Source organism: Euprymna scolopes, chromosome 13 (genome assembly GCF_053919585.1).
Source record: "Euprymna scolopes isolate OS-2025 chromosome 13, ASM5391958v1, whole genome shotgun sequence".
In the NCBI taxonomy this organism is placed as follows: Eukaryota; Metazoa; Mollusca; class Cephalopoda; order Sepiida; family Sepiolidae; genus Euprymna; species Euprymna scolopes.
Window position 1 is genome coordinate 57,319,103 of NC_136494.1, and position 24,077 is coordinate 57,343,179.

The window sequence follows — 24,077 nt, forward strand, 5'->3', positions numbered from 1 at the left end:
ATATTTGCGATGCTTGCTTTGATATTTCTCGCATCTTTTTTTCATTATTTCAACTTTTTGACAATTCTTAGTCAATTTTGGCAGTGTTAAGTTCGGTTCGTTTTCTAACTTCGTAAGAATTCTGCGCCTGATTTCCGCATCTTTTCCCGAGGTTAAACCTTGTGCAAAAACAAGGCATTTAAATGTGTCTGCTGTTAATTCAGACAACTTAACGTCGTCACAATACTTGTCCAGTACTGTTGCGTACGTGGCAAAGTCGTCGTTATCGTCTTTGGTCACATTCAAACATCTCGATCGCTTATAAAAAAGAGACGTTTTCGGAGAGAATAGTTCTGTTAACAGATTTACTGTCTCATTGAACGACAAATCCGCAGTTTTCCCTGACAAGATGTAATCCACGAATTTTTCATGTTCAGCCGTTTCAAGTTTTCGCAGCAGCAGTCTGGTCTTCTTCTGGTCAGACCAGTTACCGCAGTCGATATTGAAAAAGTCTTCTAATCATCTGAAATAAGCTGCAAATGATTTTTCATTTTCCGCGTACTTAAAATTATCTATTGCGGACCATATTGTATTTTGAGAAAAAGCTGAATCGCTTTCAAAGTGCGCGTTATTCTTTGCGATTTCTGCAAGTAATTTTTCTGTTCGTAATTGACGTTCTGCAAATAGTTTCTCTGTAAGTTGTTTGCGTTCTGCCAATTGTTTGTGTAACTCGGCCGACTGTTTTTGAGCTTCGGCTGCTTGTTTTTGTAATTCCTTTTGATGGTCGTTTGTTCGTCGTTGACCTCGGCTGCTTCAATTTGAAACTTATTCAAATGTGCTAACGCTAATTTTAATCCGTCCATTTTGTCTGGTTGGATTTAGCAATTTTAAAACGTTTGTTGTTTGGTTAGAAAAACGATTGTCTGGTTGGACTTGACAAAACGTTTTGATTTTTCCTCTCAAGACAATAAAATAAAGCATATATATATATATATATATATATATATATATATATATATATATTAATCTAGAGAAAGTTAATCGTTCAAACCAAAAAACATCAAGTGAATCCTTCCCTTTGAAAAAAAAAAGATAATGATTTACTTTTTAGTAGAGAAAAACAGCGACGAACATTTTTTCCAACTCCTTTGTCTATTTTTTAAGGTCAATTAACAGTTGTTAATCGTATATTTCTTTTTAATGTCCTTCAGTCGCATGTATTATGCTACACTTTTTTAAGCGTGATAAACATTTGTGTTCAACGTCGTTAATGTTTTCGGAACATTATTTTAGGCGTGACTATGTTTCTTGAATCCGATGTCGTCAGTGTTATGGGAACACTGTTTTAGGCGTGAGTATGTATCTCGAATCCTATGCCGTCAGTGTTATGGCTCACAAGTAGCCACAAAGAAAAACAAAACAACGGAGAACAGTTTAAACATGTATTACATGAAAAACGGAAAGGTTACAAACGAAAGGTTATAAACGAAAAGTGTAGGTAATTCACCGAGCATGCGAGAGTCGCTCTGGAAGTAGATCCCCGCCTGGGACTGTCATGTGTAAAGTTTATATGGACGAAGGACTAGTCCATTTGGGGGGTGGTTCCCCACAACAAATACACAAAAAGCACTGCCAAAGACTACAAAATAGAAAATGCAATTGCATCTTGCATTTTCTATTTTGTAGTCTTTAAAGCTGGTTGTGGATAACTGTGTTGAGTGATAAAATTTCACTGAGAAATATTATTCAACTCCATCCTACTAATGATCGCAAGCAATTTAAAAGTTTGCTCCAAACTTACACTTCAGTGCTCAAACATTGCGAATGTCAACAAAATGCAGAGCACTTAGAAAAAGTGACTAGAATTTTTTTCTCCTGAAATGAAATATAAATATGGTTTTTGAAAATTACACTCCTTACTGAATTAATTCCGAATTATGAATTTTAATACCCCCCCAATTTTTTTGCACAAATTTTAATGTAAAATCAGCTATTATGCACACTTTGATTCGAGTGGATTTTAGGCAATCTACTGGCATTCTTAGAAATAATAATGACAACTGAAATATTGTGACACTAATATTTCCTATAATGTCAATTTTCTTTCCAAAATGTCCGACAATATTGGCATTTCTTTTCAAAAAATATAAAAGAAACAAATAATTGACAAAAAACAAGCCATATATTCAATATAACAAACAAAACCATTTATGATGGCCTTCTCCCTTTAAAAGTCAAACATCACTTCATTGGATTGGGGTAGTAACTAGATTCCTGCAGGCAAATGATGGCACTTTTATGAATCAGTATGACTCAGAAATTTATAATTTTTTGTAAATATTGCATTATATGACATTTTTTATGTGATTCTTAACATGTTTTATTAATTAAAAAATTTAATTTAATTATTTTGTTATTGTTAATGATGTTGATAAATAGAATTTTAAAAAGTTAGCTATTTTCTAAGAAAAATATTTCTACCCCAACAGAAACTATTCAACAAAATGTTAAACCGGAGAATTATTTTACTGAAAACTATTCATTAACATTAAACTATAAAAAGGAAGATACTAGAATTTAAAAAATATTTTATTTACACTCAATCAGATGTGCCTTATGCAACATAAATGTGCAACAAAATGTGCAATTGTGCAACAAAATGCCAATTATATTTTAATTGGTGCATAATAATAATTGGCATTTTGTTGCACTTTTTAACATTTTAAATATTTATAAATTTTCTCATTATGAAAAATGATTCTTATATTAATTATAATTTTTTTCACAGAAGAAATAAATTAATTGCATATAAAACATTAGAAGGAAACAGTTAAATCGTGAAAAAATCTAAAATCATTATCAATCAATTTTGTGGTCATAAAAAATATAATTATTAGATTAATTTGCAAAATAAAAAAACAACTTTGCGAAAATCAACGAATTATCAATAAATTTTGTAATAAAAACGATTGTTGTTTATTTTGATAATGTTAATTAAAGCAAAATATGTTTATTCCATTAAAATGAATAGTATACATAAATTATATCGAATGTACATAAATATTTTTTATAATAACAAAATTTATTGATGATTAGTTGATTTTGGATTTTTTAGTTGTCGTTTGTTCTTTTGCAAATTAAAATTAATCCAATAATCTTTTTTATGACAAAATGTATCGATAATTTGTTGATTTAAAATTTTTCAATCCATGTTTTTTTTTTCTTTTAAAATCAAATATAATTTTAGATCAATTCACGAAATAATAATTTTTTACAAAATTAATTTACATTTTGCCAAAATTTATTGATATAATTGGATAATTTTGCATTTTTCTTCTAAGGTTTTATATGCAATTAATTTTATTTCTTCAGTCAAAAAATTATAATCAATATAAGAATCGTTTTTCATTATGAGAAAATTTGTAAATATTCAAAATCGTAAAAAGTGCGACAAAATGCCAATTACATTTTTATTAGTGCATAAGGCACATCTGATTATTAGATTATTAGGGTTTTAATTTGCAAAAGAAACGTCTTATTGAGTATAAATAAAATAGTTTTTTTTTTATTCTTGTATCTTCCTTTTCGTAGTTTAATATTAATGAATAGTTTTCAGTAAAATAATTTTTTGGTTGAACATTTTATTGAATATTTTTCTGTTGAGGCAGAAATCTTTTTCCAAGAAAATATTTATTAACGCCTCTTTAGATATTTAAAGGATGACTAACATTTGTCATCGTTGTCATCTAATTGACATAATATGTCTTCATATACGACAAACATGTATGTAATAAGTTGGCTTTACTTCTATATCTATCGATTACTAAAGGATATTTGATATCTATCTGAAACCGAAACTCTATTACCTCCATCAATATACTGTTATATTATCTCATAATTGTCTGTTCAAGCGGGACAGTAGTGTAGTATCTGCTACGTTTCCATGAGATCATCCTCCCAAGCATCACCCTCGCCTTTAGTATTTTCTATTTTCACGATACTATCTTTCTAGAACTGAAGATCACCGAATACATCAGGGATTAATAGATTTTTTCAAATATCCTTCCAGACGATATGATACCGCATATAGTGTACATATTAGCAGCGCGACTACATGGTTTTTAACTCCATGCATACGCCTTAACTCAACGTTGGTTGAAAATAAAAACAAACACAAACCAAAAAACTTTACATTTTCTTACAGTGCATTAAAACTTATGATATTTCAATTCCGTTTTATTTGGTGTTCTTCGGCAATTACAACATCGTTTTCTTTGCTTTTTTTGTGGGGGAGGGTCCATGTATCTTCCCTCTGTTTTTCGTTTTCCCGATCTTTCCTTTCTCAAATTTATTTCTTCTCTCTTTCCGTGTTTCCTCTTTTTTTAGGCAAGTTCACCATCGTTTTATTTTTATAAACTTTCCTCTGTTTCTGTTTCTACGAACTTTACATTTTGTTTATTTATTTCTTCTCTCTTCCCGTTTTTCCTCTTCCTTCCGCAAGTTTAACATCGTTTCTTTCTTTGTAATACAGCCGGATTTTTTAACACTAAAAAAACTAAATAAATTATATGGATTCATTCCTTCTTCTTCCGTTTATTTGCACTTTGTTCGCTGACTTTCCAATCTCTTTTATTTATTTTTTCTCTTTTTTTATATAAGAATATCATACATCATTTCCGTTACATTTCACTTTGTTCGATGCCTTTCTCCCGATTTTCATCGTTTATTTCTTTTTGTATTTTTTTTTTCAAGTTTTCCCTTAGAGGCGGCACTAGGAACCCACTTTTTTTTTTCATTTTTCTTCCTTTTTTTCCTTTTTTTTTGGGGGGGGTGGAAGCTGGAAACGTCCGTCTCAGGTTCGTATATAACAACATATTTGCTGGGTAGATTTCGGGGTGCTAAAACAGCGGGGATGGGGGTTCTTCCGTTACACCAACTCGAGCCACAGCAACGCGTGCCAGGGTACAGCTAGTATAAAATAAAAGGAACTTACTTTTTCAGTTATGTTTGAGGTAAATAAGTCACAGTTTATGAATTTTCGAATCCAATCAAATATATTAGTAGTGTTAAATAATGGTAAAGATTACACTCGTCAACGAAATGGTGAAGGAGAATTCAATTTTCTCTATAAATCTTATTGAAATATCGATCTAGCTTCTTTTGCTAAGAGTTATTCCTGGCTAATATCTCCAGGAGAGGGTGAGTTAAACAATCTGACAACATGATAACCCGTTCGTTCTAAACTGTAACTTTTCTCTCTCTCTCTCTCTCTCTCTCTCTCTCTCTCTCTCTCTCTCTCTCTCTCTCTCTCTCTCTCTCTCTCTCTCTCTCTCTCATCTAACTGCAGTGTGTTTAGAAACTGAATGGCTTAACATCGGGATTATGTTCTATATGTGTAAAAGAAACCTGTTTGTAATAAGGTTCTGTTAGATAACACCATTACTCGTCTAATTCTCTTTGCGTCAATTTCTTCTCGTTCTATGTGCCGATCATATTTATCAACTTCTATTTGATGCGTTGCATACTGTTATTTAAATAAGAAGGAACAACATCTACCGGATGTCGATTGAGCCACATCTGTTGTTTATTAAAGGAGTCACTGCCGATCAAGATGCTTAGGTTTCTCTTGTTGGCTCCACAGCTTCTATTTTTGGTGTCATGGGTTTTTTTTAGTGTATGTGACGCCATCAGATTCATATATATTTTACCTGTTGTCGTATCATAGGGTAGTGTTTGTCTATCATATAGTGTATGTGTTAGATGACTTGTATATGAAAATCGCTAAATACAAGGCATGAAGCCATTTGGCGTAAGGAGCTAATCAGTGCAAAAGATAATTATTGCAGACAGGAGATGCCTATTGAACTCAGGGTCGAAAAGACTAATGTAATAAATAGGTAGAAGGAATACAGTCAGTATGAAGAGAATTCCACAAGCCTGCAATTCTTTGAAAGAAGCTTCTGGAATGGGAAGCTGTATTACAATTAAATATCACAACAACGAATTCAAACGATGCGGAAATTATGGAAGCAGGAAATAGACAATTCTGAAGAACGCATAGTATTTCTAGAAAATACTATAACTAGCATCATCACATATGTGAAGGAGGGAGCAAGAAAAAAGAAAGGGTGAGGCCGATAAAATTACCAATACACTTCTGCACGTCATCAAGAACCCTCAAATGGAATTGAGATTCACTAGACTAAATATGGCCAGAGTACTCCATGCACGATTTCATATTAGGTCAGTAGACAAAGAGATTTTCTTAGGTCTTCGAAGTGTTTTAGAATAATACAGATAAACGACTTTATGAGAAGCAGAAATATTTTATTAGAAAGAAAACTAAGCCATTTTAGAATGACAAGAATTGGACCGGAAACCTTATACGATAATGCTGATCAGTGTGTGTTTCAGTAGTATATATATATATAACTTGGGAACTAAGTGTTTGAGGATCTATATCCACATATAGAACATAATCTTGATTATGCTATCAATTTATTTACCCTTTCTACGTGGGATGGGGTGGGGCCGGCGTCAAATCTTATCTATTAAACTAAATAATCCTAGCAATATATTCCAGCTTACCGAATACAGAAATTTAATAATTGTATAATTAATTGCAACACAATTTTAGTTCTGAATGCTAAAACAGTAAAACTATATAAAAAGGCGAATGCGAAAAGGCAATAGCAGTGTACTTGGAGTTTGCAAAATAAAAGAGTGCCTCTTGCGAAAGTCGAACCGAACAACCAAAATGCCTCATCCAGAGTCACGAAATCTATTTCTAGTTATGAATTTAAAAAAAAATCAACTGCAACTGTCTATGCAAAGAATATTAAAACGGAAGTCAAGCAAAAAGAAAGCAGACGGAGATAGAGGGAGAAATAGAGAGAGGGTGAAAGATAAAGAAATAGAAAAGACAAGGGTTGAAGATCAAGAGACAGAAAGGGGTATGTGTTCGGACTTTTTATTGCAAAAAAATTGGAAAATATCTGTTCATTGAAATTGGGTTACATGTTCTAAAAGGAAGATATTAGTGACCTGATCACTGAATGTGTTAATAGAATTTTTGATTACCGCAAGGCGACACAACAAATAGAAAATTCATGAAATGTATGAACCAGTCTTTATATTCGATTTTATGCATGCCAGACAAGAGTTGACTAAAATTAAAAAAGCAAATGAAATTAAAGGATAAAATTGAGCTGTAAGAGAAAAACAAGATAGACGACGGGTGGTAATCTTTAGAATTTATTTACAACACAGGTGAAATGCCCATGGCTCCAAATCAGATCTTATTGGAATGAACGAATGATACACAAAAGTTGCTCTTATAGCGGCTATATAAAACGGTAATAAAAAAAAAGATGTCAGAGGGTCAAAAGTGGTGTATAAAATACCGAATCGAAATGTGGAATCGGATAAACCGGGTTCCAATCCCACCGGATCTCTTACGTCCACATATACTGTAATACATTTTGGAAAATGTATAATACCCTCTTCAACTATGGGTAAATAGCATCTTGTGTTTTCTTAAATGTTTACAATATATTTCGGATTGTTTTTAGATGGTGAGATATGATTTGGGTTAATTGGTTCTCAAATTCGACATAAGTATTCGAAATATTCAAAACAGTCGAAAAGATACACCTGAGATGATTAAAAAAATCGAAATGGTACACCTGAAGAAAGTCAGAGGTTACATAGGTCGAAACGTTGTAAAAAACACCTACAGAATAATATGTATTATTTGGATTCGAACTACTGTTCTCATGTTGGGTAATATTCTAACAATATTTCGGTCGATGTTACCTCCAATCTTCTTCTAGTGCGTCTAATCGAATTTTGGAATTCGCACTGGATTTCAAACTGAACACTTTAATCAGCTGGGGTACATTGCTCTCATTCCATAAGCCGTGACCAAGGAGAAGCCATAAGTAATTATATTTAGTATCGCCTGTACTAAGAATTGAACGATAAACCTCCAGAATACTGCACTTAGAATCGTTTATTACTAAATAATGTGCTGATATATGTGATATACAGGTGGCTAAAAAAACGGGTCCCAACTCTAATTAGGCTTCGTTTCTTAGTGTTTTGTCCGAATGAAATGAAACTTTGGTCATAACTAGTTTATTATATTCAAAACATCACATCAAAACACTAGGGTATTTGACCTTTTTTTTCGCCGTTCTACAGCGTATGATCTAGATGGCCTCCATTTAGCTCCATTCATTTCTCGAGGCGCAGCACCAAGTTGTCCATGACGTTCTTATAGACCGAATTAGTAATGGCTCTCATCTCCTCCCTGATGGCTTCCTTGAGTTCCGTGATGGTTCTGGGTTTCCCTGCGTAGACTCTGTTTTTTTTTTTTAGGACCTCCACATACCGCTCCTTGGTGACTGCGCCAGATTCTTCGATGAAGATTGGTCCGATGATGCATCTGGCCTAGATTGCAGCCCACACCGTGCACTTAGAAGAATGCAGGGACTTGGTGGCTACTTCATTGGGTCTGGAGGACCCCTCAGAAGACATTTGTCTTGGAGTTCGCCTTTCCATCAAGATGGAAGTGGGCTTTATCTGAGGTCCAAAGGAGGTTAAGGAAACTTGGTGTCTCCTCGATCTTCGCCAGCATCTTGACTGCCATAGCGCTCCTCTGCTTCTTGTCTGAGGCTGTAAGGGTCTGCAGCGTCTGTATTCTGTATGGGTAAGTCCTGATATTGTTCACCAGCACTCTCCTGCAAGTCTCACGGGACAAACCGAGGGACTGACTCCGCTTACGCACAGAGCGTTTCGGACTCTGCTGGAGAGAATCTCTCACTCTTTCGACCAGCTCGCCTGTTCGCTTCTTGGGACATTCTGAGTGGCTTGGACGATTCTCTCTGGCAGCGTTGAGGTTCTCCACGGTCCCATACTTCTTGAAGTGGTCCACCTAGTTTTGAATTCTGCTTTTGGATGGAGCCTTTTCATATTCGAACTGACGCATGAAACTGTCCTGGGTTTTCTTAAACGAGCCTGTCTTGTAGTAAAATTTAACACAGTGTATTCTTTGTCCCAGCTCTCACTGGGGTCTTGGTGTACTCATGGTCGTTGATTCTGCCATGCCCTGTAAAATAAATGCAATCTGTGAATAAATAATGGCGATATCACATAAAGTGTACACGGGGCCCGTTTTTTGGGGGGTCACCTTGTATGTATATATATATATATATATATATATATATATATATATATATATATTATATATATAATGTGATGTTTATTACTAAATAATGTGATATATATATATATATATATATATATATATATATATATATATATATATATAGAGAGAGAGAGAGAGAGAGAGAGAGAGAGAGAGATTCATTATTTAATATGACTTCTGTCCGATCGTGGTTGACAGAACGAGAGCACTGTTGATTAAATAAAGGGCTTTGATTGAAATTCCGTACAGAGACATACTTGATAAGAATAGTTATCCAAGGAATCTAAATTATTAATGTTCATCTCAAATATTCTGAAACATGAGAATGGTAGTTTGAATTATTCAAATAATAGATTTCAGATGTGCTGCATTTCGATATTAAATAAACAAAAATATGTGTATATGCCTTTAAACAGATACAATGTATAGAAATACAATGTAGTATGCGTGAAAGATACGCATTGAACAAATTCTTTAAAAAATAATTTTAATAAAGAACAAAAGAAAACGAGATTTAATGGAAAAATAAAGAATATTTTGGATTTATTGATTAAAACAGGTGAAATGCCTGAAGCTGAAGATCAGATCTTCTTGTAATGAAGAATATTTTTAATGTTGTTCTTAAAACATAATTGTAAAGGAAACCTTATTGAAATACTTTTTAAAAAGTCGTGCGTGCCACTATTTTCTTCCTTCGCCACGGAGGTGGGGTGAGACACACAGGTCGGTTTTTAATATAGGTAACATTCAGCACCCCAAAAAGGAGCACTCTCGACTGAGATGAAAAAAGGTGCCTCAGATTTAAAATGTTTTCTTTTACTAGCAGAGGGCGGAAGCAATTAAGTGAAATATAAGAACAGATACTATATTTTAGTCATGTCTGTCAATGGAAGATAATGTTTAACGTATTTTACTCACATATTTTAATTTCAAATAGCATTGTAGATTTATAATTTCTTCATGTACTCCATTGTTATGATAACCTTTCGTGCCGTTTAGCTCCACGACCTCCTTTAGGGTGTTCTTGCCGTCCTTGGTGCACATAGTTCGTTTTCTACTTTCTAGACTTTTGATATGCATTATGTTAACTTGTTATATGGCTTATGAAACTTTGTGATTGTTATCTAAAATGAGAAAATCAGTCCGAAAATTGTAAACAATAATAAGGAATTACAAAATATTTTTATGTAAACTATGAGTATAATGGTATTTCGAGTGTTTTACTCTCATACCTGTCTCGAAGTCAGGTACTGTCGTGTAAATTTGAATCCAGTCATTTATTAGAGTCGTTGTAATACATAATTAGTATTTAATGTTCAGCCTTATGACATGGTTTCAACTTGTTAATCGTATCGCTGCCTTTGTTAAGGATTGAACTCAAAACCTCAAGATTACCTGCACAATTTAACCTCAGTTGTCTTGATTTAAATCATTTTAAAACTTACTTATTTATAATTGTTATAATTCGATGTATTAAAATAAAAAGAATAGTTTGTAAAACTCTTTGACATCGACGAAACTCTAATTAAAACGGTATATTAAATTTTAAAGTGTGTAAAGTTTACTTCTTTTGCTTTTTGGCAAGCAACGATATTAACTATTTCTATGTAACAGTTTGAATTTCAACTGGTGGTGAAAGGTGATAAGGTATATACGTTCGAGAAATGCTGTACCTATTTACTATGCCTCCCCACGGGACAGAGTTAGACACCTGGGTCGTTTTTTAACGTGGAGAAAAGGTACAAAAATAAAAACTGTCTCAGTCGTGAAGGGTTTCTCCTCCACCGAAAGAGAACAAGAAATAGAAGTGCAGAATCTGAAGAACAGATACTACAGCAAAGTATTCTTTTTTTTTTTTTTTTTTTTTTTTTTTTACTTTGTTTTGTTTTTAGTTGTTTTTGTTTTTCGAGTAGTCATGATGCTATTTTGTAACGGTCTGAAAAACAGCTTCATCCAATAAAATACACTAGTGTTTATAAATTGCCTTCAGGGTTTCCAAAACACGATTTGATTATTTTTAGGCCATTTGCCTTAGTGTATCTCAAAATAAGTCACAGTAATCCTGGACAAGCCGTTGAGTATTCATTGGCAATAACAATTTATAATAGAAATGTAGTAAGTAATGGAAATCAATGCACAAGGTCTCATGGCGGAGTGTGTCAGCTTAAACGAAGTATATGCGTATCACTACTAAATATATATTATGTATAACGGTTTCAGAGGTGTCGGAGAGTGATCGCACCTCAGACGTGAGAATATGCTGAGAAGCACCGCTAGAAGGCGCCAGCTGTGTGCACGTGTCGTTGCTTCGCAACGACCGCTTGTTTCTGTTTCTGCAAGTTCCGAGTCACCGTACGGGGCGATTCCCACACTTTCTTTACATAGTTTTACAGTTATGTCTTCACTGATATCGGGGGACCATCATCGGGTTTATGATTATGCATGAGTTTTTGATCGTACAATAGACAGACACGGAAGTTGTCTAAACGCATGCATCATTCATGAAGGGATTCTTTCCGTGACCGAGAGGTTGACGTGTTCTTCAGCGTTTGTAAATATGTGATAATAATAATTATTTCGATAATGTGACTGGGTCATCTTTTGCTGAATATGTATGGTTCCTATTCACGTGTCTCATCACAATGGCAGAGTTAGACACAAGGTATGTGTTTAATGTAGGAAAAATCCAGCTCCCAGAAAGACACACCCTGGATTGAGACAAAAATTAAAATTGACTTGGTCTAGAAGAATCTTTTTCAGATCTTTTTCAGAACTAAATAGATGAAGTTTATTGTTAGAACAGGTACTAGATGTTTCTTCTAACAAAAGATTCAGTTGCGTATATCCAGTCAATAAATCGAACGATGCGTAAATATATTTTTTATTGGTCCCTCGACAAAAGGAGGGTGGATCTGTAAATTCACCCTTGTCCGTTCGTCCGTTCGTCTGTCCGCACTTTTCTCAATAACTACGCCTTAGAATCTTTTGAAATGTTGCACAAACATTAAACGTGATATGAGTAAAAAAATAACAGAACGGATTTAAAACTCCGGTTGCCCTCCGAGAAGTGCTTTCGGGTGAAAATGGCTAAAATTGACACTTTGTGCTTATTAAAAAAAAATGGCGCTTTGGATTTTTATAAAACTGAAAAGTTCTAACTAACTGGTTTCTATATAATTTTGTTTATACTTCGCGGTAACTCTTGGGTGTCCCGCAGGGGTTCTTTTATGGTTAATAAAAACACTCCATTTTGGGGATTATTTTACCATATTTGTCCAAAATTTTCTGTGTATGTCTATTTAGCAGTTTTGCATGGTGCTGAACTCAAATTAAAATATGTTACGGCTTTGAATTTTGAGGGCTAAATGGGCGGGGGAAACTGATAGGCTTAGTCATTTCTTTTATTGCATGGTGCAGAACTCAAATTTACATATGTTAAGGCCTAAAACTGCACCGTTTGTTCATTTTCGCCCGAATTTGACGTTCCCTGAGGACTTTGGGGACTAAATGGGGAGGGGCAATGCTGAACTTGGTCATTTTTTATGCCTCGTTAACTGTACACTCACGGGTGGACCATACATGCTTCACTTGTTTTTAATTGGAATTCAAGCATGCTGCCGTTTTTTTATTTGAATATAAATTACTATATATTGAATATAGCTTTTTTTACCTTCTACATATACGATGACTATATATACATATTTATTATGCATGTAATATATGCATGAATACACATACATATTAATTATGCATGGCCGATCTGAAAATAACCGGACTGATTTTGTTGTTTTTGTTGTGTTATAACATCTATATATAATGTTTTTATAACACGGGGGAATGTAAATCGTGTATATATTTTTGAGATTCTATTATCATCTAGTGTATGAGAGTGTATATATGTCTGTATATACAGGTGATTCTCTATCTACGGTTCGTTATGTGTGTGTGTATGTACATTTAAATACAGTTCATGACGGAGCAGTAATATACATAAATACTTTTACAACACAAAGGACGAATAACATTTATTTGGCGTTTCACACATCTGGCCAATCGAGAGACGTATTTGGTCCATCTTGAGTCGTGTCTTAACGGAATGAAAATTCTCTTAAAAAGCGATAGAGCCTGGGGTTTTATTTTCGCCAACTTTCGGCAACCTTCTATTCCGGAGTGTTTTTCCCTCTTTGTTGCAACGCTGATTCTGATCATCGCCATTACTGACCCCTCTCCTCGAGGTCATTACTTTCTGTCTATCCTCTCTCTCTCTCTCTCTCTCTCTCTCTCTCTCTCTCTCTCTCTCTCTCTCTCTCTCTCTCTCTATCTCTCTCTATCTCTCTCTTTCTCTCTCTCCCGACTCAGACTGTTTTCTTTAATTTCCACGTATCTCAAAAAGATCATCTCACCTTTTAAATGACATCATTAGTATACATCACTAAGATAATCACCTGATGTTTTTACATGCCATTATCTCTAAGTTGTCAAGTAAATTATTATAATAACATTTATAAGTTAACATACGAAATTAATATAAAAAAATATTTATTCTAAATATTTTTATTATTCTAAAAAATTTTAACTAACAAAACTTGTTGACTTGAATAATCATAATAATCGTCAACCAGCACACGTTTCGGCGTTGCTCGATCAATATCCAACAGTTGTTGTTTTGTTTGTGTTAAGGCTAAAAAATACTTGACAATAAGCATCAATGAGATGGACATAATAATGATTAAGTGGCGATGAATACTATGAGAAGATTAAAAATCTTCACGTAACACCTATTCAAACCCCAGAAAATAGCAATTCTTTTCCCTTTGACAGAAACATGAGAACTAAAGGATAAAATAGAGAGGAAGTGATAGGAGTTTGAAGAAAGTATGATGCCGAAGGACCACATTCTACTCCCCGTGAATTGTATGCATGTATGGTTACAGTCTAAAAAAATTACTTTATGCACACATTACGAGATGTAGAGGTAACAGAAATCATGCAAAAATTATGATTACTTATTCGTTCCTGTTTGGATAAAATGCGGATTGAGTCGTGATACTTTCAGAAATGTGTATTGGTCATTAAAATGAATATTTTATACCTTTTTTCAACGCTTGGTAAATATTGGGTTCTAATCAAACACTAATCTCATTCCAGCAAAAAGTTACAAGCGATTCCCTAGATAGTCAGAAAGATGCCAAGAATTGTTCCGGCCTTATTTAAAAATCTGAGTTTGCAAAGCCAGTTTATTTTTGTAAAATAAAAATAAAAGTAAAAAAAAATACTTTTTCTATTCGCTATATCTCTAACTCCCTTATTATAATGGGTTCTTGCAGTCTTTTGTTTTATAATTTTTTTATTATCTTCATCTCTCTATATATATCCCCCAGTCTCTTTCCCTTACTCTCTACCTCCCTCTTTATCTATATTTTTCTCTCTGTGTGTTAACTGATATTAATGCTGAAGTAATATTCCTTATTGCTTATAATAGACCATTCCAGTCTTCTCTTTTTGTATTTTTTTTAATTTTCTTTTTTAATACACAAAAAAAAAGATATAGAACAAGAAAAAGTGGGGCTGTATGTGCGTGATATGAAAACACCAGTTATAGAATCTTTATAAAAAATGGCAAAATTACGCAATGTGGGAGAGGATGAGCGCAATAGACAGAAACCTCATAAGAGCTGAATCACTTGTATTGAACGCAATATCTTTTTATTTCTACAAATGGTGATATTTTTGAACACAGAAATTTGTCTTCTTTTCAATTTTTAAAAAACTTTTTTATGTTTATTATTTATTTAATTAAATTGTTTTCCATTGAATGTTTCTTCCATTCGCAGCCACATATATTTTCTCCCCGTCCTCGCCCGTTCAACCCGAAACAATCGAAATACCCCAAACTCCATCGCACACCGTCGCACACCTGCATTATGCTTGGCTCCATTCTCTCATCAGTTGGCTGCCTTAGCTAACGCAGCTTTGGTTCAACCCTACAGATATCGATCTTTGTGCGGCGTCTCGGCCACCCCATTTCTATAATTTACTTATGATGCATCGATCTGGCACCGTGGCGCATTGCCTATCATGTTCGTTCAGCAAAATATCATCGAGGTCAGAGATAGTTCGTTAGCAGAGGAGGGGGTAGACAAGATAATAGGAAGACGAATACTTATTCATCAATATTGGACTATATTTCAAGGCGGACAAATTATAGCTTGAGTTCTACGTCATCAGTTTATGCATACCGCCTCTTCATTAGCCGTCTCCTTTCATCAAAGCAAAGGAGATTTCTATTGCTGAGATTGATACAAAGATTACAAACCGCTGTTGAAGCAATCATGCATCCTTTAATTTTAGGACCTTTTATTAATTAGCAAAGTCGAATATTTAATTATACTTTGACCAATTAGTGTTTAATGCCAGCAAAAGAAACAATAATAGAGTGTCGAATTGAGCACTTCGCTTTTGAGTTAAATGGACACCTATTAAAATATCAATGAAATGGGCTAATTACGAACTGCTTTGATCTTTTGTAACGTATTCATACACATATATAAAGTTGTCTTAATTAGTCTTTCTGCAACGAAATGGTGGCAACAATTCAGCATTATTAATCGTTCCATTGCGTGTAATATACAAGGTCAGTCTAATAAGAAACGGGAATGATGGTAGGTTGTTTTTATACATCAAGGTAAAAAACATTCGAGGATAAGGGTTAATGAGATGGATAATTGACAGTCGAACGATAATGAATATTATGAGAGAGTTTAAATCTCCTTATACCATTAAATTATAAAAACAGTCGACATAAAAAGTAATTATTCACCCTTTGTCAGATACATTGCTCATAAAACGTGGGAAAAAAGCAGATCAAATATGCTGTTGAAAGTGAACCCAAGTTCCCACTTTCAACTCCCCAACTGAAAAGTAAAAGTTAAATTTTAAAATCAATTAACAAAAGTTGTAGATTGTTTTTTTAATTGCTTGAGTGAAAAGATGATGCCAAAATCTGTGCAAAGTTATTTAATAGCAGATGTGGTCAATTATATACGGCATAATCACGGTGAGACGTTGGTTCACTATAGATCAAAGCAACATTGACCCACTATCTAAGAATAATAGGTTCTGTATGTGGGAGCAATACCCGCCTGCAAAAATAAACGCAAATGTTAATGTCGTCAAAATCATTTCCTCTGATGCAAATATAGCTTATAAATATAATGTTTTCTATAAACTTCCTCCGAAAGAGGAAGTTAGCTTGACGCGTTCAAATTGAATGCCGCACAAGGTACCAGTTATGTGCCCTTAAATATAAAACTCAACTAAACCAAATGATCTGTTAATTAGAAATAATAAATACGCATTTTAAGTAAATGATTAATACAAAATACGCTAGAATGTTTATAATGCGATGATATATATATATATATATATATATATATATATATATATATATATATATATATAGTCATCCACATACAGTACTGTTTCGTTTTATCCCAGCTCATTAGTGCGGGTAGACAGGCAACTACCACAAGCCAGGAGATCGAAACCCGACCGCCCAAACTACAGTCAAGGTTTCTCACCATTACACTATACGGCAGCTGCTGTGCGGGTAGTGAATTAACGATGTTTTTGTCATCGTCCAAATACCTAATCTCGATTTGTTTAAACAAAGAGCATCGCTTAATACGCTAATGGCAGTTTGTATATTACTTCCCAATATGCTCAGCTCAAGATAGGGAGCATTATAGTCATCCACATACAGTACTGTTTCGCTGTATCACAGCTCATCAGTGCGGCGAGACAGGCAACTACCTCAAGCCAGGATCCAAACCCAACCAAACGACGATATATATATATATATATATATATATATATATATAATAGGGCAACAAGAGTATGAAATGAAGACACAAAACTATATATTGTAGATATAGAATGGATCATTTATTGAATAATGGAATACAGGCAAAATTTGGGGGATAGAAGGGACTCTTTATGCCAGGGCATTTCGAAGCCTATTGCCTCTCACCAGAAGAGTACAGAATGTGCTAGGTAGCATGGGGGAGATGCGGCGTCTAGCGTAAGGTTCATTAGGGATGAAAAGATTAAGAGAGAATTATAGAATGTTGGGGGAAGCTTATTATATATAGTATGAGATATAAGAATATATATGAACATAGTAAGAATATATATTTAACATAGTATTGAGATTAAGGGGTATATGTATTATGGTTAAATAGGGGGTGTATTGTTGCTGTGTGGTAATTTATTTTAACGGTTTGTGGGGTGTCTATTTTCTATGGAGTGGGTAATTTTGATTAATTGGGGGGGTATGTAATGTTGTAAAACTGAAAGGTAATATGCGGCAATATATTTATAAGTTTGTACTGTTATGATATAGGGAGTATGATCATAAGGGGGCGGTCGTAGATTAGGGTGGCAATGACTATGAGTGCGTATAACTTGATGTAAAAGGTTAAGTATACATATTGATGTTAAAGTGGGGGAGCAAGGAAACCATAGCTACTTAGGAGAGTGGTAAAAATATACCAAATAATAGTAGGGTAATTATAATAGTACGGAAGATAATAGTAATGACAATTATACTAATATTAGTAATAATAACGCTGAAAATAAATTAGATGTAAAATTGAATATTAAAAAAAAGAAAAAAAATGATGTGAAATTGAATATTAAGAAAAATAAAATAAAATAAAAATAAAGGCAAAATTAAAAGTAAACATTAAAATTAAACATTAAATATAATGTTACCAATAGTTGTGATAAAATTAAATTCAAAATTACTGTTAATAACAGTGAAAATGAAGTTAATGGTAGCGATTATGGTAGCAATGACGGGGTAATAATAATGATATCAATTATAATGATGCTTATAATAATGATAATGATGATAAAAACAATAATAATAATAATAATAACAATAGTAATAGCGTTAAAAACAGTGCAGTTATAATAATGATAATAATAAAGGCAGTAGTAACAATACTTCTACCACTACCTCCAACATCACCACCACCATTACCAATAATAATAATGTAAATACTGTTAATACTAATTATTAGGGGTGCGTAAAAGAAAGAGATACAGACAACGGGGGTTGGTTAGAATAGCAGGAAATGGGGTTGAGGAGTGGGGGGGGGTAAGTGGACTCGTATAAAATAAAGTAAAATAGAGAATATATGTATATATATATATATATACGCATACACATACATATATCCGCATAAAAAATAAAAATAAATAAAAAAAATAGATATATAATAAGCCGGGAAAGCGTAAGAGTTCGGTGAACAAAAGGCCCTTGGGTTTCAATTAAAGTAATGCTTCACTAGGAACGGTAGTTTCAAGCGTTCACCTTTAAACTTTAAATTTCTTGAAGTTCGATTATAAAGGCCATCAAATTTATGTTTATATAGGCAGGCCAGGCCTAGAAAGTTGAATACATACTTTCTCGTTTATGAACACGAGGGACAGGTCCATCGAATCGCCATAACTACTTTTTGTAGTAGTCTTAATCTCCAAGAGATACAAGAAGTATACTTTATAGCAGTCCTTTAAATTTCCAGATTTCTCCAAATATTTTGTTGTGGTGGTCTTCCGTAGATTTTTTAGTCTGGTGAATTCTTATTCTTCCTAATTTGGCTGGCAAAAAAACTGTATTTTTTCAACGGGGACTCTTGTGATGGAAATTACCCGTAGCTGGACTAGTTCAACTGTGTTCAAATCTAGGTTATATTATCAGTGTGAATTAGCATCAAGATGGAACACGTAGCTGGTATTCGGAGGGGGTAGGTTAGGGATGGGGATATGTCTGTATGGGTGACGGGGTGAGTTCGGTTGAATCGGGGGAGCTTTTCTTAGGTTATATTTTCGGTATATTTAAAAGTTTAATGTAAATACTACTTGGTAAGGGGCTTAGTGTAAATCTAATACGCTGACTTTTAAATAATTTCTTACTGGGGGGGGGCTCGCCAGTGGGGTTAAGGTGTGGTGGTTAGATAGTTCTAAATTTAGGTTTTAAGTTTTTAGCCCTGTGAGGTGGTTTCTAAGCTATATTTTCATTGGGCTTGGATTTTATATGGTTTAGGTTACATTCTCGTTGCATCGTGGTTGCAATTTAACAGGTCGTATTAAGTGTACATATTTACGGGGGTAGGGTTTATTAGACAAAGTTGTTTATGGGCTTATGATTAAGGCAGATATATTGTTAATTAGGCATTGCCAAGATGCAGGCAATTCTAGGTTGCAAATTTATTTAAAATTATGTAATGGTTGTGTGTTCAGGGGATGTGCTAATATTTTATATTAAAGAGTTGAAGATTTTATGGCGATTTTTTCAGATCGCGGAAGATATGGATTGTTTAAAAAAAATTTAGTTTGGGGTGTCGTCCGATAGTTCTATACTAGGGGAAACGGTTAGAGATGGATATTGTTGCATTTTATGGATGGCGAGGAAGCGCAATAAGCTAGTTCCTGTCTGATGGTGGATTTTTAGTGGGGTTAATTGCATTTACGTATCTGAACTTTCTCTTGTGCCTGCAACTGCAAATTATCTCTTGTTTTGAATTTAGCATGTTTAATTTTTTAGGCGCCGTTATAATCTCGGTCGCCTCTGCGTTACATAGAAGGCAGTATTTAGATCCTCGGCTGTATGGCTTGGATTTTCTTAGTATTTTCCATTTTAATGTAAAGTCTATTTTGTTATGTTTTAGGTTTCTAACTAGGTTAGATAGGGTAGTTTTTTAGGGTTCTCCTTTGAGAATGATTGTAAATGGTTTGCAATTCTGGCCTTTATCGGGAAGGAGGATAATCCTATATAGGTATGTATTATAGGGCTTTTGTGTTGTGTATCTAGCGGTTCTTCATTTATCTGGGGGGGGCTGAGTTTCTATGTTCAGGTTCTGTAGAGCTTATGCCTATCTGCTGTGTGGTCAGTTGTTCAGATTGTGTACTATTGCTTATTGGGTTATGTGGATTCTCTCCGGTGTAACTGGTACTATAGTTTTGGACTGTCATGTTATTAGTTATCGTATGAGGCGTGAGTTCTGTTACTGTACATGAATATATGACGTCTGAGTGTACACAGTCATTATCCAGTGGGCAGCTAGTTGGGTCCTAACAATTGTAGTTTGGTTGGGCTAGACTAGGGTTGCCATTAATTATTTTCTGCGCTGATTCTATTTTCTTATTAGTGCTTATAATGGTTTGTGCTACATTAGGCATAGTTGAGAAGGATAATTTAATAGAGTTTTTATTTAGGATCGTGCTGTATATGTGAGGATACTTGAAAGAATCTTCTACTAATTTAAAGAATTCTTTTGGAATATTAGTTTGGACGTTATTATTATAGGGGGGGTGAACCAAATATTGGACTTTCTTCTGATCCGTTTTTTGGAGGGTGACTGTTCAACTTGTACGAGCTTTTCATTGTTAGGAGTATTTGGCATATGATACTTATAATTCGATCTTGCCTTATTTTTTTGCCTGGACTTGTGTTTAGCCGTGTTGTGGGTCACTATGCCTAAGAGGCTGGATATTTTTTTTTACATTATTCGTATCATACTTAATTGTGTCTTTGTATCCAGAGTTTGCTAATGCGTTGTTATAAAAGGTGGCGCTTTCGTTGAAAATTTTATGGTTTGCAGAGAGATTAAAGATTCCTTTGGACACCGAGGAAGGGATTGCCTTAATGACGGATCTGGGGTGATTGGAGAATTTGTGGACATAGTGTAGAGACAAATTTGGTTTATATATATATATATATATATATATATATATATATATATATAAGATGAGCTTTTAAAACGGGCTCAGCTGCAAACGCATTTGTTGGAACATGGAAACCCAAGGCAAAATAATGTTACCCGTGTTTTATATCGCAACAGCTATTACAGTCACTATTATAAACACCAGAAACATTTTAAACATTACTCAGTCAAAAAATAAAACAAAAAGAATGAGGCTTGTGTGTGCTATGTGAGCTAATGTCGAAAGAAGGATAAACGAGGTTCGTTATCGTCTAACATGACACTATGATAGTATATTACCATAATTTTAGCTTTCTGCAATCAATACATGCATTTCCACATGCTTTTGTTTACACCTCCTCTTTTTCAGGTAGTTTAGCTATGAGCACTGAAAAATATAAAATGAACACTGAAGATCGAATAGAAATGAATCGTAATCTTTATTCACCTGATCTTAACTAGTGTGACTTTCTGTTTTCCCCAATTCCAAGGAGACATTGTAAGGCCTTTTTGAGAGTTATGGCGGCAAATTTAAGCATTGCAAACTATTCCTTCCGATCGCTTCTAAAAGTGTGATATAACACGATATAAAAGTGTATTAGGAAGTCACTTCGAAGTGGAAATCATGTAGTCGGTTTCTTTTAGATTTTTCCATTACTTTTCACACACACGTAACACAGATGCACATGTGAAATTGTAAGAAGATGAGGTGAGCTCTTCTTCATCACTCTAAAACTTTCCTTTCAGACACTTCTAAATTTGAACTAACGCGATAATTCTTGAAACTTTTCATGATTTTTCTACGTGGTTTCATTATTATTAGTTCTTATGATTCGGTTTTTAACAGTATCTGGTAAGAGTGGACTTGGAACCATCAATGTGTAATTGGAAGAGAAGCAGGCCAACAAAATGTGTGCCACAGATAGAAAGTCCTTGCAAAGAAGCTCTGTCCATAAAAATTCCATCTGGGGCTAAGCACATGTCAAACGTATGAAAATTTAAAAAAAACTCTAAAAAATCATAAGTAGAGTGAACCGGGATAATTCCAGCCACCGGTGAATTACACCTCCTTTACGGAAATGGGAAATAACTTGTCAGGAGTGTTGTTTCATCCTTAACTTGAGTTGTCCATTTCATAGAGTTGCTTCCCTCGAATAGCATTTCCTTTCCAGAAGGCATTTTGGTGGGAAATTTGACTGCTTCAAGCTTGAAAACATCATCCTACTCCATCCATCAAGTAAGTACACCTTTCGCACTTTTTATGATGCGATCATAGAATCAAGATGTTGCTTTATTAATCTGATACAGGTTATACTGATTTGTTACCCTTTTTTCTTCACTTTGAAACACTCAATCTTTCTATTTCGTGCCTAGTATAGTCAATAGGCGGGTTTTATCATCTATGCCTCGTAGGGAAAATCCACCCTCTGGGGGTGGAATTTCCCAACAGTCATTCTGTGGAGTCCTGGAGGATTATGCTAGCAAAAACAGTTGCCAGGATATATGGGGAGAGTCTGACATCTGCTGAATTTATTCAAAGGATGGCACAAGAAGAGAAAGAAAGGCAGCCTAAAAAAGCAAAACTCGGGCCAGCTAAAAAGAGGGAGGGAAAGGGAAGAGGAGAGGGAAAAAGAAAGGGAAAAGAAAAGGGGACGAAATCAAGAGTGGAAATATCTGCTGATGACGAGTCCAAGCTAGAGTTCAATTGTGACACTGAAAGTGATGAAGATTGGCAGCCAAAACAGTCAGCCCGAGTTGGCAACAATGATGAAGATAAAACATCCTCAGCAAGAAAGCAGAAAGTAAAGGGAAATGGAAAGAGAAAGAAAGAACATGCTACCAACTCTGATGACGATTCACAAATCGGGGACAGTGATGAGGGCTGATCACACCAGTCCCCACCCCCATGGTGCTGATGACGACAATGATGAGCAAACTCCGTCAACACGGTAAAGAAACCTCTTCGAAAACTTTTCAGTCAAACAATAGGCTAGGCTACCTTATGTGGAGTGTAGAAATGGCTTTGTTCATGCTAGGTGCCTTTGAAAAGACACTGTAGGTCATTGTTACATTGTTAATTACACTTGTGATACTCAAAGGAAGCAAAGGGAATGGAAGGAAGAGGAGGATGGAATTGCCCCTTTTTTGTAAATATTGAAATTGATTTAAAACGTTTTTTTTTTTCACTGATCCTGTTACATTAGTTCAATTTTTTTTTACATATTAAACTGTTTGGACCTATATATGTGTGTGTTATGTTTTCTTTCAGTAAAACCTATTATTTTGTGTTTGGCAGACATTTCTGTAAAGTTGGGGGTGTAATTACCCCAGTTCACCTTATAACTTTGTAGAATATATATATGGTGTGATAATTACATAATTTAATCTTGTATATATATATATATATATATATATATATATATATATGTGTGTGTGTGTGTGTGTGTGTGTGTGTGTGTGTGTGTGTGTGTTAAGCTTTGCTTCTGACTAGCCAAGACCGGTATTTGACTAGTATTTGCTACTGACTAGTAAGACTAGTATTTGCAGGTTATGTCATTGGCAATTTATTACTTTGTCTGGCCGCAACAACAGCTAATATGAAACATCTTAAATAATCACCTAAAAATAAAAATCAGCAAGGAAGATAACAAATTTTAGTTTTAAAGTTGCCTATCTGAAGTTTAAAAATTTGCAAACAAATATAAATTAAATACTGAAACGGTTTCACTATATTGCCGTGAATATAAAACTAGTGCATTATATATATATATATATATATATATATATATATATATATATATATATATATATATATATATACATTATATATATATATATATATATATATATATATATATGGGGTGTATGTGTTTTCAGAAAAGGGCAAACTTCTCTTCCCCTTTTCTCTCTCTCTCTCTCTCTCGATATATATCTCTCTCTCTCGATATATATATTCTCTCTCTCTCTCTCTCGATATATATATATATATATATATATATATATATATATTAGCAGTTCAGTCCGGCTTTGCTCGGGCCCAATGTACTGTTCATAACTTTATGTATATAATAAATATGTACGGTAAATCCTTTCTATATAATAGGCTCCTTAACTACTATAGA